At 44.3% G+C, this 13,140-nt stretch overlaps 1 non-coding gene across 1 annotated transcript; it reads right to left on the reverse strand.

Moving 5' to 3' along the window:
• Nucleotides 1-4,097: 4,097 nt before the first annotated feature.
• Nucleotides 4,098-4,256, reverse strand: LOC126337485 (U1 spliceosomal RNA). Its single transcript, XR_007565068.1, has one exon. It is a non-coding gene; the product is annotated as a U1 spliceosomal RNA (small nuclear RNA).
• Between the last annotated feature and the right edge of the window lie 8,884 nt (nucleotides 4,257-13,140).

Here is a 13,140-nt window from a genome sequence, read left to right on the forward strand (position 1 = left end):
GCATGTCAGCAGGTGACTGTGCAAGCCGATGGAGGCTCTGTAATAGTGTGGGGCGTGTGCAGTTGGAATGATATGGGGCCCCTGACAACGATTTTAGAATGAGGCACATATTTAAAAAAAAAAAGGAGTAAAACTTCGCGTGAACTTCACACATAACATGGGTCTGAACAATACTCTCCTGAACAAAGTGAACAATGATTTAAAATAACATGGGTCTGAACAATACTCTCCTGAACAAAGTGAACAATGATTTAAAGAGGATAGAATGTTAACAGAGAAAATGTTAATAAGTGACAGAGAAGTGGGGTGGTCTTTCTCTCAGCCCTGAGCAAATGAACAACGTTAAACAGCTGACATTTCCTCAGACTGAATTCCAACTGAGGGCCTCGCGTTACTCATGAAGCATTAATAGCAAAATTGCAAGAGTTGCTGTACAACAAAACTATCGAATAATCAGAGCAGATCGACAACACATCGTTATCCTTGGACTCTCGGTAATTTAGTGACAAGGATCCCCACCACTGTTCAACATAAACTCCCTATGAACATTTAACCTTTCGTTGCGTGAACTACAGATAAAAGCTATTTCGTGGAAAGCCTGATAATAAAGTTGTAGGGTACTTTAAATTACTTAATGAGCTGTTACGCGACAAGGGCACTGAACTATAATCTTAGTTTGTTCGTAGCCTTTGCATCTAAATTATGCCGTTCCCTCTGTATATACATTCAGTAGTTTATGCTTACAGATCGTTGGACGTTCATATAACTCAGATCACAATACAAATAGACCAAGTAGTTAGATTTCGTAATCGCTTTCCGCAGACTTAATACTAGAGATTAAAAGTACTGTTTGCAATAAGTTTAGCTGCAATGATTACGATACTTCATAAACGTGCTCCTCCAAGTACCACTTTGTGAAGCATGACATTAATATACTAACCCAACAGTAAGTTAATACACGTTGTTATCCAGAACAGAAATGGGATTTGGTAGACGCCGTAACCAGTAATCAATAGATTCGTAGTTAGTCAACTAAAGTACATCGTGAAAAGAGAAATTTACCTCGCAACTGCTGTGCTCCCAGAGTTACAGTGTAACAGAAGGTCTATGATGCTTTATCGAATTTATGTGGTGCTTACTCCACTCCTGCATTGCGCATGGTGAAAGGAACTGTCCTATTTGTCAGGGCCGTTTTCAAAAAGTTTTCAAAATCTGATAAATGTGCTCAACCTAAGTAGTATCGATATAACCATATTCATTGTAAGACTGTTCTTGAGACCACACATGTTGATCAGAGAGATTAGGTTTTACTTTGTGAGAGTAGCAGTCAGCGTGCATTGGACAGGCTGGCTATGTATTTGCTTTGAGAAGAATGGAAGCTGGTCTTATAATTGTCTACTTTCTTATTGTTAGAATATTGTGTATGGCTGAAGTGCGCTGTGGAACTTTCATAATGCAACATAATTGTACACAGAAGAGTTATTACGAAATATTTTGCTAACTTGTCTAGGTGTGTCAACTTTATGAAAATGTGTATTGTTGTCATGGTTTAATGAAGCATAGTTTAACTAAAGTCCTTGTTCTCATTTATCAGTCGATAAGTTTAGTTCCTCATTTTTCATTCTTTACCTTTATGAATGTGTACATTGCGAGTTGTGTACTGAGAAACATTTTTATGAAAAGTGACTCGTGCTTGGATACCTCAGTCGGCAGAGCACTTGTCCGTGAAAGGCAATGGTCCAAGGTTCGACTCCAGGTTCGGCACACATTCTCAATCCTCCAGAAAATTTTCTGCATAAACTCCGCTTGCGAGTGAAAATTCATTTCTTGGACCTAAAGTTATCGACTACTACCACAATCTTTCTCCATATGATAAGGTAGCAAATGTCGTATTGGGCTTTTATAACTCACATTGTGTGTCAAATCTGTTATAATCACAAATTGGTTTTACCTGCAACTGAAAATTCATTTCTTGGACCTAAAGTTATTGACTACTACCACAATCTTTCACCATATGATTAGGTAACAAATGTCGCATTGGGCTTTCATAACTCACATTGTGTGTCAAATCTCTTATAATCGCAAATTGGTTTTACCTGCAACAGAGTGATGTAAGTGCATATGAAACAATATGTTAGGGGTGAATATAAAATCGTAATGTAATTTCACTGTGTGAAAGATATTTAGTACAAATATTACCTGGGCTCTAATTTCTAAGAAACTTAATGGCAAGGAAGTCACTGGAAGGGCTGATCTAGTTGGAGAAGTTCCGTGTATAACGCCCGGACATTACGGCTAGATGTGTGCTTCATACGGAGCGAAAAAAAAATTGTGGCATAAATAAAATTATTATTATCAGCGATATTTTTTAATTTCATTTTATGTTCTTTTTTCGGATAAAGCGCGGTAGTTGAGAGCAACTCTGGTCTGTTTCAGATGACAGACTGTACCACAGATGACAGACATGGACAACAGTGTATGCTGTTAACGTATGCATGTTTGTTAGAACTCTTAGAATATAACGATCGCAATTCCATAATTATATGTATTCTCACGTAACATTTTACTTGTTGTTAAGCAGAAAAATAGAGAGAAATCTAGTGAAAATGGTGAAACGTGTCTGGATGAAATAGAAGAAATTGTGTTTTGCACAAGGCATAATTCTTTCAATATTTACTCATCGTTTCTGTCTGTTGTGAAGTAATCAAATCTAATATGTATTAGGAAGCCTTCGATATCGTTGGGTATCGATCAGTTCGTTTATAAAAATTATAAAGTGGGGACATAGATTTACAAGCAAACATTATACTTTGTGAACTACTCCTTTCAGTTGATATGAGTAGAAGACTTTTACAAGTAATCAACAAGAAATACGACTTTGTAAATTCTATAAAGTTTCTTCACGACAATATTTCGTAATATGTTTAAGTTCCATTTCAATTTGGTTTCTAGCAATTTAAATGATTAGATTTTTCCTAAATCTGATATTTCTCGGTTGGCGAACGGTTGGCGAGAAGAGGCGATGTAACGCCGGACATATCCGTGCAGTCGTAGGGAGTAGTTGGAATTTTCTAGCGCATCTGAGCAGTTGGAAATCACGTAACTGTCTAAGGTGAATGAGTATTGTGAACCAGCTGTTTCAGTGTCTAAAAATACAGAAGCAAAAGTGAAGGAACTTTTATTATTTAGTGGTTAAAGGCAACCATTTAACTACTACGATTTTGGAAGTTCCAGATTTCTTTGCACTGGAGAAACTCAAGATAATAGTCATATCCCGAAGGAGCCAACGTTTTCTACATACAGTCAAGTAAATACCACATTTATAATTTATCTATATGGGTACGACTTCTTTCGAGGTTAAGCAAAACGATGAAATTCAGCGAAAACTGACGCGTCGTTCGAGGTGTAATCATTTATTGAAAGATCATCTCACGGTCGTCGCCTGACGCGCCACTGAGACACGCTACATTCCTGTGAATACTGTTGAAAAGAATCGACATGGTGGCCTTAGTGATCGCGACTGAGGGCGAAATTCTCAGCAGAACACCTACAGCTGCATCTGAACTCCGCAAGCCACCTTACAGTGCGGTGTGTAACAGAAGGCACTTTGCTTACCATTCCGCCACTCACTGTAAGTTACGAATGTTGCTTTAGATGTAGTTGTACGTACGCAACAGCCTTTCTTTCAGTTTTGCAATTACTGTAGTCTGCTGGGGTGACATATTGCGGCAGTACATCTTAGCCGTAGTGCTGAAAGATACTAAGACAAAAAAATGCAAAAAAATGATCCACTTGAACCTGATTACTATATTCATACGAAATTTCCTGTCAGTTTAAAACTGTGCGCTGGACCGAGACTCGAACTCGGGACCTTGCCTTTCGCGGACAAGTGCTCACCCATTTTTTCCTTTTCTTTTCTTTTTTTTTTAGATTTTGTTCTTTTTTGATCGTTGTGTTTGGTCGTTGCGGACGTCATTTGACATCCGTTCAAGTTCGTTGTTGATCCTTTCACTCAGCTTTTTTAGTTACAGAGGCCACCCAGCTCTCTGACCGAACACGCTGAGCTACCGCGCCGGTATAAAGAAATTTTTTAGTACACCGGGACAGCGCGAACGCAGTCCCGACTACCAAAAATTGTGCGCCCGAGTTACATTTGCAGTAAGCGCGGGGGTCAGCTCGACCGAAGAGCAATGGAAGAGCCTCACCCCGGAGGAACCGCCTTCATGATTACGGTATCCCCTACCCCAGGTAAGTATGCCACCTGAGCTACCCGAGCACGACTCACGCCCCGTCCTCACAGCTTTACTTCTGCCAGTATCTCGTCTCCTCACTTCCAAACTTACAGAAGCTCTCCTGCGAACCTTGCAGAACTATCACTCCTGAAAGAAAGAAAAGAAGTTTGGAAGGTAAGAGACGAGATAGTGACAGACGTAAAGCTGTGAGGAGGGGGTGTGAGTCGTGTTTGGGTAGCTCTGATGGTAGCCGGCACGGTAGCTCAGCGTGTTCGGTTAGAGGGTTAGCTGCCTCTGTAATAAAAAAAACTGAGTTAATCGATCAACAACGAACATAAACGGGTGTCTTATGACGTCCACCCCGAGCAGATGCAACGAACGAAAGCGAACACAATGAGATTTAAAAAAAATGGTAGAGCACTTGCCCGCGAAAGCCAAGGTCGCGAGTTCGAGTAGGGTCCGGCACACAGTTTTAATGTGCCAGGAAGTTTCATATCAGCGCACACTCCGCTGCAGAGTGAAAATCTCATTCTGTATTCATACGTTTGTCTCCCTCTACTATTTTTATCTTCCCCTCCCATATTTCCCTCTATTACCAAATTTACTATCCTTAACGTCTCAGGATATGTCTTATGAACCTCATTTCTAGTCATGCCATAAAACTCTTTTCTGCCCCAATTCTGTTTCTTTTTTCCAATGACATCTTCCTCTTATGAAGCTGAGCCGTTCGGGGAACGACTCTAGTTATCGATTCCAGGCAAGTATCGCTGCAATTTCTATTGTGGCTTGGTGCTTGATGTCGGCAGGCAGTCAGCCGATGGGGGGCGAGAACGTCGGAGGCACAACCTCAGTTCGACGCGGACACACAACAGGGCCAGTAAGCAAGTGACAGGCATTCAGCCCTGTCTCTCTCTCTCTCTCTCTCTCTCTCTCTCTCTCTCTCTATCGCACTGTTGTGTACGGAGGACGGTGCGCTGGTGCAAGCTATACATGTCTCCTTCTGTTAGTCTGTATGTGGAAGTGAAGGTTACACGCTAGTCAGCTAGTGTGATTGACAGCTGTGGTTACCAGTGGAATTAGTCTACAAAAAGCGGCGGAATGAAGTTTGCTAGTTGGCGGTATTCAACAGTATTACTGTTACTGATACAGCGTATTGAGTTGTTCGTTACTGCTGTGGGAGCATAGTATCGTAGCTGGAACGTTATATTGTGCCCGACCAGCGTTTGGAAGACGTTGTTATTCATGCGTTCAGTTTTTTCACGGTGTTGTTTTTCTTGCTTGTGGCCTGGCCAGGGTGGTGTCGCTTGTGGCTCTGATATGAGGCTGTCTCCAAGGCTAAAACAGTGTATCCTCAAGCTGTACAGTTTAGCGTGTTTGTTTTTAGTATAAACTGAGGCGTTTTCTGCCTTTACTAAAAACGTAGATTCTTTCTCGACGCCCGTTCCTTGTAAATTAGTATTAAGCTTAGAGTTTCTGTAGTGTTAGTTGTGTTTCTACTGTGTCCTTTTTCAGGTAATGTTGAAAAGGTGGGACATCTTACCAAAGGTTTTATATCCCACCTGGATAGGTGGTGCGTCGGTCTGCTGCTGTGAACTGCTTCTGCAATATAGGCCGAGCGTGAAGGGAGCGAGTAGGAGCAGGAGAGATGAAGCACTTCGGTACTGAATGTAACTTTAACACTTTTAATAGAGTCAAAAACACAAGTAAATATCAAATTCATGCACAACTTTGGCTAGGATGAGCATGTAGTTTTGAAGCCGTAGTCCATGTCTAATCCTGTGAAGTTAGGGTGACTGTTCTGTATAATCACAAAATATACAATTACTCGTTGCTGTCCAAACTTTAACTGAACGTAACTAATACAAAGTCTCAGTAACAAGCTAGCCCACTAGGTAACAGAAGCGAGATTTCCAGGCCGTCTGCACTTCATGAAATGCCCAGAAATCAAGACGGCACTCGCTTAGCTCCACAGCGTCGGCCAGGGGGCGCCGTGGTCGGCGTAGTTAAGTCTTCTCTCGTAGTGCCAACTTACGAGAGCGTGCACCTACGTTGTGGCATCGTAACTATCGACACCACAAAAAGCGTTATTCATATAAAGCGTTTTTAAATATTCAGCGCGCTATGGGCACCATCGTATTGATTTATTAAAGCTATCACATCACTTTTTTACGTACTTAATGCGCTGTTGGCACCAGGATTACATCAAAGCTGGTTCAATACATACACTCCTGGAAATTGAAATAAGAACACCGTGAATTCATTGTCCCAGGAAGGGGAAACTTTATTGACACATTCCTGGGGTCAGATACATCACATGATCACACTGACAGAACCACAGGCACATAGACACAGGCAACAGAGCATGCACAATGTCGGCACTAGTACAGTGTATATCCACCTTTCGCAGCAATGCAGGCTGCTATCCTCCCTTGGAGACAATCGTAGAGATGCTGGATGTAGTCCTGTGGAACGGCTTGCCATGCCATTTCCACCTGGCGCCTCAGTTGGATCAGCGTTCGTGCTGGACGTGCAGACCGCGTGAGACGACACTTCATCCAGTCCCAAACATGCTCAATGGGGGACAGATCCGGAGATCTTGCTGGCCAGGGTAATTGACTTACACCTTCTAGAGCACGTTGGGTGGCACGGGATACATGCGGACGTGCATTCTCCTGTTGGAACAGCAAGTTCCCTTGCCGGTCTAGGAATGGTAGAACGATGGGTTCGATGACGGTTTGGATGTACCGTGCACTATTCAGTGTCCCCTCGACGATCACCAGAGGTGTACGGCCAGTGTAGGAGATCGCTCCCCACACCATGATGGCGGGTGTTGGCCCTGTGTGCCTCGGTCGTATGCAGTCCTGATTGTGGCGCTCACCTGCACGCAGCCAAACACGCATACGACCATCATTGGCACCAAGGCAGAAGCGACTCTCATCGCTGAAGACGACACGTCTCCATTCGTCCCTCCATTCACGCCTGTCGCGACACCACTGGAGGCGGGCTGCACGATGTTGGGGCGTGAGCGGAAGACGGCCTAACGGTGTGCGGGACCGTAGCCCAGCTTCATGGAGACGGTTGCGAATGGTCCTCGCCGATACCCCAGCAGCAACAGTGTCCCTAATTTGCTGGGAAGTGGCGGTGCGGTCCCCTACGGCACTGCGCAGGATCCTACGGTCTTGGCGTGCATCCGTGCGTCGCTGCGGTCCGGTCCCAGGTCGACGGGCACGTGCACCTTCCGCCGACCACTGGCGACAACATCTATCTACTGTGGAGACCTCACGCCCCACGTGTTGAGCAATTCGGCGGTACGTCCACCCGGCCTCCCGCATGCCCACTATACGCCCTCGCTCAAAGTCCGTCAACTTCACATACGGTTCACGTCCACGCTGTCGCGGCATGCTACCAGTGTTAAAGGCTGCGATGGAGCTCCGTATGCCACGGCAAACTGGCTGACACTGACGGCGGCGGTGCACAAATGCTGCGCAGCTAGCGCCATTCGACGGCCAACACCACGGTTCCTGGTGTGTCCGCTGTGCCGTGCGTGTGATCATTGCTTGTACAGCCCTCTCGCAGTGTCCGGAGCAAGTATGGTGGGTCTGACACACCGGTGTCAATGTGTTCTTTTTTCCATTTCCAGGAGTGTATGTATATGTAAAACTATTCATGTATATTTACAATTTATGTGGTTGAGAAGTTGGTTTTGAAACTAAGTTGGTAAAAATTGGAACTGATTGGTAGTCATTTGTAAATACCTCTTGTGCTTTTGAAGATGAAGACTGATTTGTCTTCACTAATTTTGCCGGCCGCGGTGGTCTAGAAGTTCAGGCGCTCAGTCCGTAACCACGCGACTGCTACGGTCGCAGGTTCGAATCCTGCTTCGGGCATGGATGTGTGTGATGTCCTTAGGTTAGTTAGGTTTAAGTAGTTCTAAGTTCTAGGGGACTGATGACCACAGATGTTAAGTCCCATAGTGCTCAGAACCATTTGAACCAATCTTCACTAATTTTACCTGAATACATCTGGCTTTGAGCTTTGGCACCTTGGCCGATTGTAATTTAGTTCTTGCAGCGAAGTGTAATTTTTTTATTGCTTTGTTCAATAAATTTGTTTTATTATTTGTCCCCGTTTAAAACCAGCATGTTCCACTTATGACCAGATTGCGTACCGTATCAAAGTCCCCACACTCGGATCCACATGAGGGAATACCTCCGTAGTATTTTATTCAGGACTATACCACCATCTTTGAGCCATGCAGTAAAGATGCTTGTCCTCGGGAATTAGAGGCAGCACATAAATTATCTTTACAGTAGTAGTATTTAAATCCTTACACATTGAACTGGAAAATCATAACTGGTTTTCAACCAGAGATAAGTCAGAGAGTTTTCTTTTTTCTCTCCATGCTCTGCAGATGAGACGAAAAAGGATACCACAGGGGAAATCTCGGTTTGCTCATGCAGACGAAGTCCGATACGCAAGTACGGCGCAGCTCTCGGACACAGTATGGAAGAGAACCACCGTCCCGAGAATCCTTACGGTCTTGGCAGACTTCATTTATGAAAACAGACAATGTTCTCCATAAACGGGAGGCAGGTCCCACCTGTGTTTCAGAAGTCAAAGTGGACAAGGTACGCCAGACGTCTGTAAAAAGTCGGAAACAATCAGTGTGTACGGTGGTCAGAGTGGTATAAGTGCCACAAGTCTTACCTAAGAGTTACACCTTTATGTGTGCAATGTGCAGCTGCTTCAGGCACTGAAGGCGACGGTCAGACCTCAGCGCGAACTCTTTGCAGTGGATATGCTAATCAAGACTGGGACAGACAGTGAATTTGTGGCAAAAATTTGTTTCTCCAAGATTCAGCTTTTCGTGTCACCAGCTAAATGAACCCTCATTACGTTAGTACTCAGAGATCAAAGTGTCCTCATGTTACAAGTGAAACGGAAAGAAGTATCCTAAAGTCAATGTGTAGTGCAGATTTAAGTACAAATGCAAATTAAAAATGTAGTATTTATTCATTCTTGGTGTGATTCCACAGCAAGTGGAAATATTCCACTTCGTTTACATTTCATTCTGGACATATACTGATACGTACGAATCATACGCGATGTATAGTTCCCCAGATCGAATCGTTGTTATATACACTACTGGCCATTAAAATTGCTACAACAAGAAGAAATTCAGATAATAATCGGGTATTCATTGGACAAATATAATATACTAGAACTGACATGTTATTACATTTTCACGCAATTTGGGTACATAGATCTTGAGAAATCAGTACCCAGAACAACCACCTCTGGCCGTAACAAGGGCCTTGATACGCGTGGGCATTAAGTCAAACAGAACTTGGTTGGCATATACAGGTACAGCTACCCATGCAACTTCAACACGATACCACAGTTCATCAAGAGTAGTGACTGGTGTATTGTGGCGAGTCAGTTGCTCGGCCACCATTGACCAGACGTTTTCAATTGGTGAGAGATCTGGAGAATGTGCTGGCCAGGACAGCAGTCGAACATTTTCTGTATCCAGAAAGGGCCGTACAGGACCTGCAACATGCGGTCGTGCATTATACTGCTGAAATGTAGGGTTTCGCAGGGGTAGAGTGAAGGGTAGAGCTACGGGTCGTAATACATCTGAAATGTAACGTTCACTGTTCAAAGTGCCGTCAATGCGAACAAGAGGTGACCGAGACGTGTAACCAATGGCATCCCATACCATCAAGCCAGGTGATACGCCAGTATGGCTATGACGAATAGACGCTTCCAATGTGCGTTCACTGAGATGTCGCCAAGCACGGATGCGACCATCATGATGCTGTAAACAGAACCTGGATTCATCCGAAAAAAGGACGTTTTGCCATTCGTGCTCCCAGGTTCGTCGTTGAGTACACCATCGCAAGCGGTCCTATCTGTGATGCAGCGTCAAGGGTAACCACAGCCATGGTCTCCGAGCTGATAGTCCATGCTGCTGCAAACGTCGTCGAACTGTTCGTGCAGATGGTTCTTGTCTTGCAAAACGTCCCCATCTGTTGACTCAGGGATCGAGACGTGGCTGCACGATCCGTTACAGCCATGCGGATCAGATGCCTGTCATCTCGACTGCTAGTGATAGGAGGCCGTTGGGATCTAGCACGGCGTTCCGTATTACCCTCCTGAACCCACCGATTCCATATTCAGCTAACAGTCATTGGATCTCGACCAACGCGAACAGCAATGTCGCAATACGATAAACCGGAATCGCGATAGGCTACAATCCGACCTTTATCAAAGTCGGAAACGTGATGGTACGCATTTCTCCTCTTTACACGAGGCATCACAACAACGTTTCACCAGACAACGCCGGTCAACTGCTGTTTGTGTATGACAAATCGGTTGGAAACTTTCCTCATGTCAGCACGTTGTAGGTGTCGCCACCGGCGCCAACCTTGTGAGAATCCTCTGAAAAGCTAATCATTTGCATATCACAGCATCTTCTTCCTGTCGGTCAAACTTCGCGTCTGTAGTACGTCATTTTGGTGTAGCAATTTTAATGGCCCTTAGTGTATATTCACGAGACTCGGTTCCATGTGAAGTAAGCACAGCCTTAGGTGACTTGTAACATGCCAAAATAATAATATTACGAGAAAATACTAGAAATCGACTGCAGATTTCTGAATTCTGTTCTGACAGCCAAGAGAGCAGCGAGCCACACTTCGAACTGGAAACAGTTCTGTGAGGTGAACGGTGTTCGGGGCTCGGGCTGATTGGTACTCCAGATGCGCTCCTCCTCGCCGCGAGTGATACACCAGCTTTAATGATACGTTGACCGGCTGAGCAAACACGCCGGCGGCTGGCGCCCACAGACGTATAATCTGCGGCTTGTTTGCCGCGGTCTGGATGGCGATTAAGGGAAGGTCTCTGTCGGCAGATCCGGTACATGGCCCGCCATGATTAAAGGAGAGTTTCAGACTGAGCTCCTGTCTCTGGCGGAAACTCAGAGCAGAGCGTTAGTTATATCATCTAGAAACCTCTCTATACTGTGTGTCTGAGAAGTCACTTTACCCCTGGGCCAACAAAGCATATTGTACATTGCGTATTGGAGAGGGTGTGCACGTGCACCGTCGTGCCATACACGTGCCTGTGTCCTCTCTAACGCTTTCCTGAGTATTCAGAAGTTGGTGATAAAAATACGACGTTATCGAGTATCGGACCAGATTTGAAGTTCTATTCAAGGCATCCTTGCAGGTAGAACTCAACCCGTCTCTCTAAGGGGAGGGGGGGGGGGGGGGTAGGACGTCAAACAGACCGACTAGGAGCGGGAGAGGCATCACAGAACTTTCAATTTCCACTGTCTATACTTTTACAAATAAATTCATAAAACTTTGCCAGCATGACCAGGAAGGATTCAGGATTCAAGCTCATAGTAGTGGAAGTTCAAAAACAAAACATAATTTTTTTGCATGTGAAATGCCATCATTGTTTCACTTACTACTGGCTGCATTTGTTACTATAGATACACTTTTCTTTATAAGCAAGGGAGAGTCTTCGATGAATTTTGCCCAGCATGCAAATCATACTGCCCCGTTGGCCGTGCGGTGTAACGCACGACTTTCCAGATTGGTAAGGAGCGTCTGGTCCCCGGCACGAATCCGCTCGGCGGATTTGTGTCGAGGTCCGGTGAGCCGGCCAGTCTGTGAATGGTTTTTAGGCGATTACCATCTACCTCGGCGAATGCGGGCTGGATGCCCTTATTCCGCCTCAACTACACTATGTCGGCGATTGCTGCGAAAACAAGTTCTCCACGTACGCGTACACAACCATTACTCTACCACGCAAACATAGGGGTTACACTCGTCTGGCGTGAGACGTTCCCTGGGGGGTCCACCAGGGGCCGAACAGCACAATAACCCTGGGTTCGGTGTGGTGCAGTGGAGGGGTGAAGTGGACTGAGGTAGTCGTCGTGGGGTTGTGGACCACTGCGGCTGCGGCTGCGGCTGGGACGTAGCCTCTCCGTTGTTTCTAGGCCTCCCGGTTAACATACAGTACAATACATACAATACAACCATACTTACAGGTGTATGAAACTCTAGAATTTTTCAAATCTATTAAAAACTGTGGTAAAAACTGAGATAATTAACCATAAAATTTGAGTTTTTTCTAAACATAAAGTTTAAAATGTAACAGCTCATTTATTTTTTCATTAATTAAATAAATTCTAGAGTTTCATACACCTGTAAGTATGGTTTGTGTGCTGTGCAAAATTCATCGAAGAATCTCTCTTACTTATGAAGAATAGTGTACCTATAGCAACAAATGCAGGCAATAGTAAGTGAAAAAAGATGACATTTCACACGCAAGAAAAATTTATTTTGTTATGTTTTTGAACTTGCACTGCTATGAGCGTGAATCCTGAATCCTTCCTGGTCATGCTGGCAAAGTTTTATGAATTTATTTGTAAAAGTATAGATAGTTGAAATTAAAATGTCGTGTGGTGCCTCTCCTGCTCCAATTCGGCCCCTTTTGACGATCTACCCCCCCTTAACGGAACAAAATCCACACATGCAAAAGTAATTTCCGGAGTACCCCAAGAAAGTGTGATAGGAGCGTTACTGTTTACAGTGTGCATCAAGGATCTAGTAGATCTGTAAGACTGTACGCAGATAATGCGGTTGCCTAAGAGAAAGTAGCGACGCCAGAAGACATCGATTTGCAGAATTCCCTACACAGGATTGATGAATGGTCCAGGTTGTGGCAGTTGACCCTTAACGTAAAAAAATGTAACTTATTTTCCAAACATTGGTAAAGAAACCCACTACTGTACAACTACACTATTGAGGATAGATCGCTGGAAACAGTATTTGCCGTAACATATCTAGAAGTAACTATGCAGACCAACAATAAGAGGAATAAACACATAAAATAACTG

The sequence above is a fragment of the Schistocerca gregaria genome, chromosome 2 (genome assembly GCF_023897955.1).
Source record: "Schistocerca gregaria isolate iqSchGreg1 chromosome 2, iqSchGreg1.2, whole genome shotgun sequence".
In the NCBI taxonomy this organism is placed as follows: domain Eukaryota; kingdom Metazoa; phylum Arthropoda; class Insecta; order Orthoptera; family Acrididae; genus Schistocerca; species Schistocerca gregaria.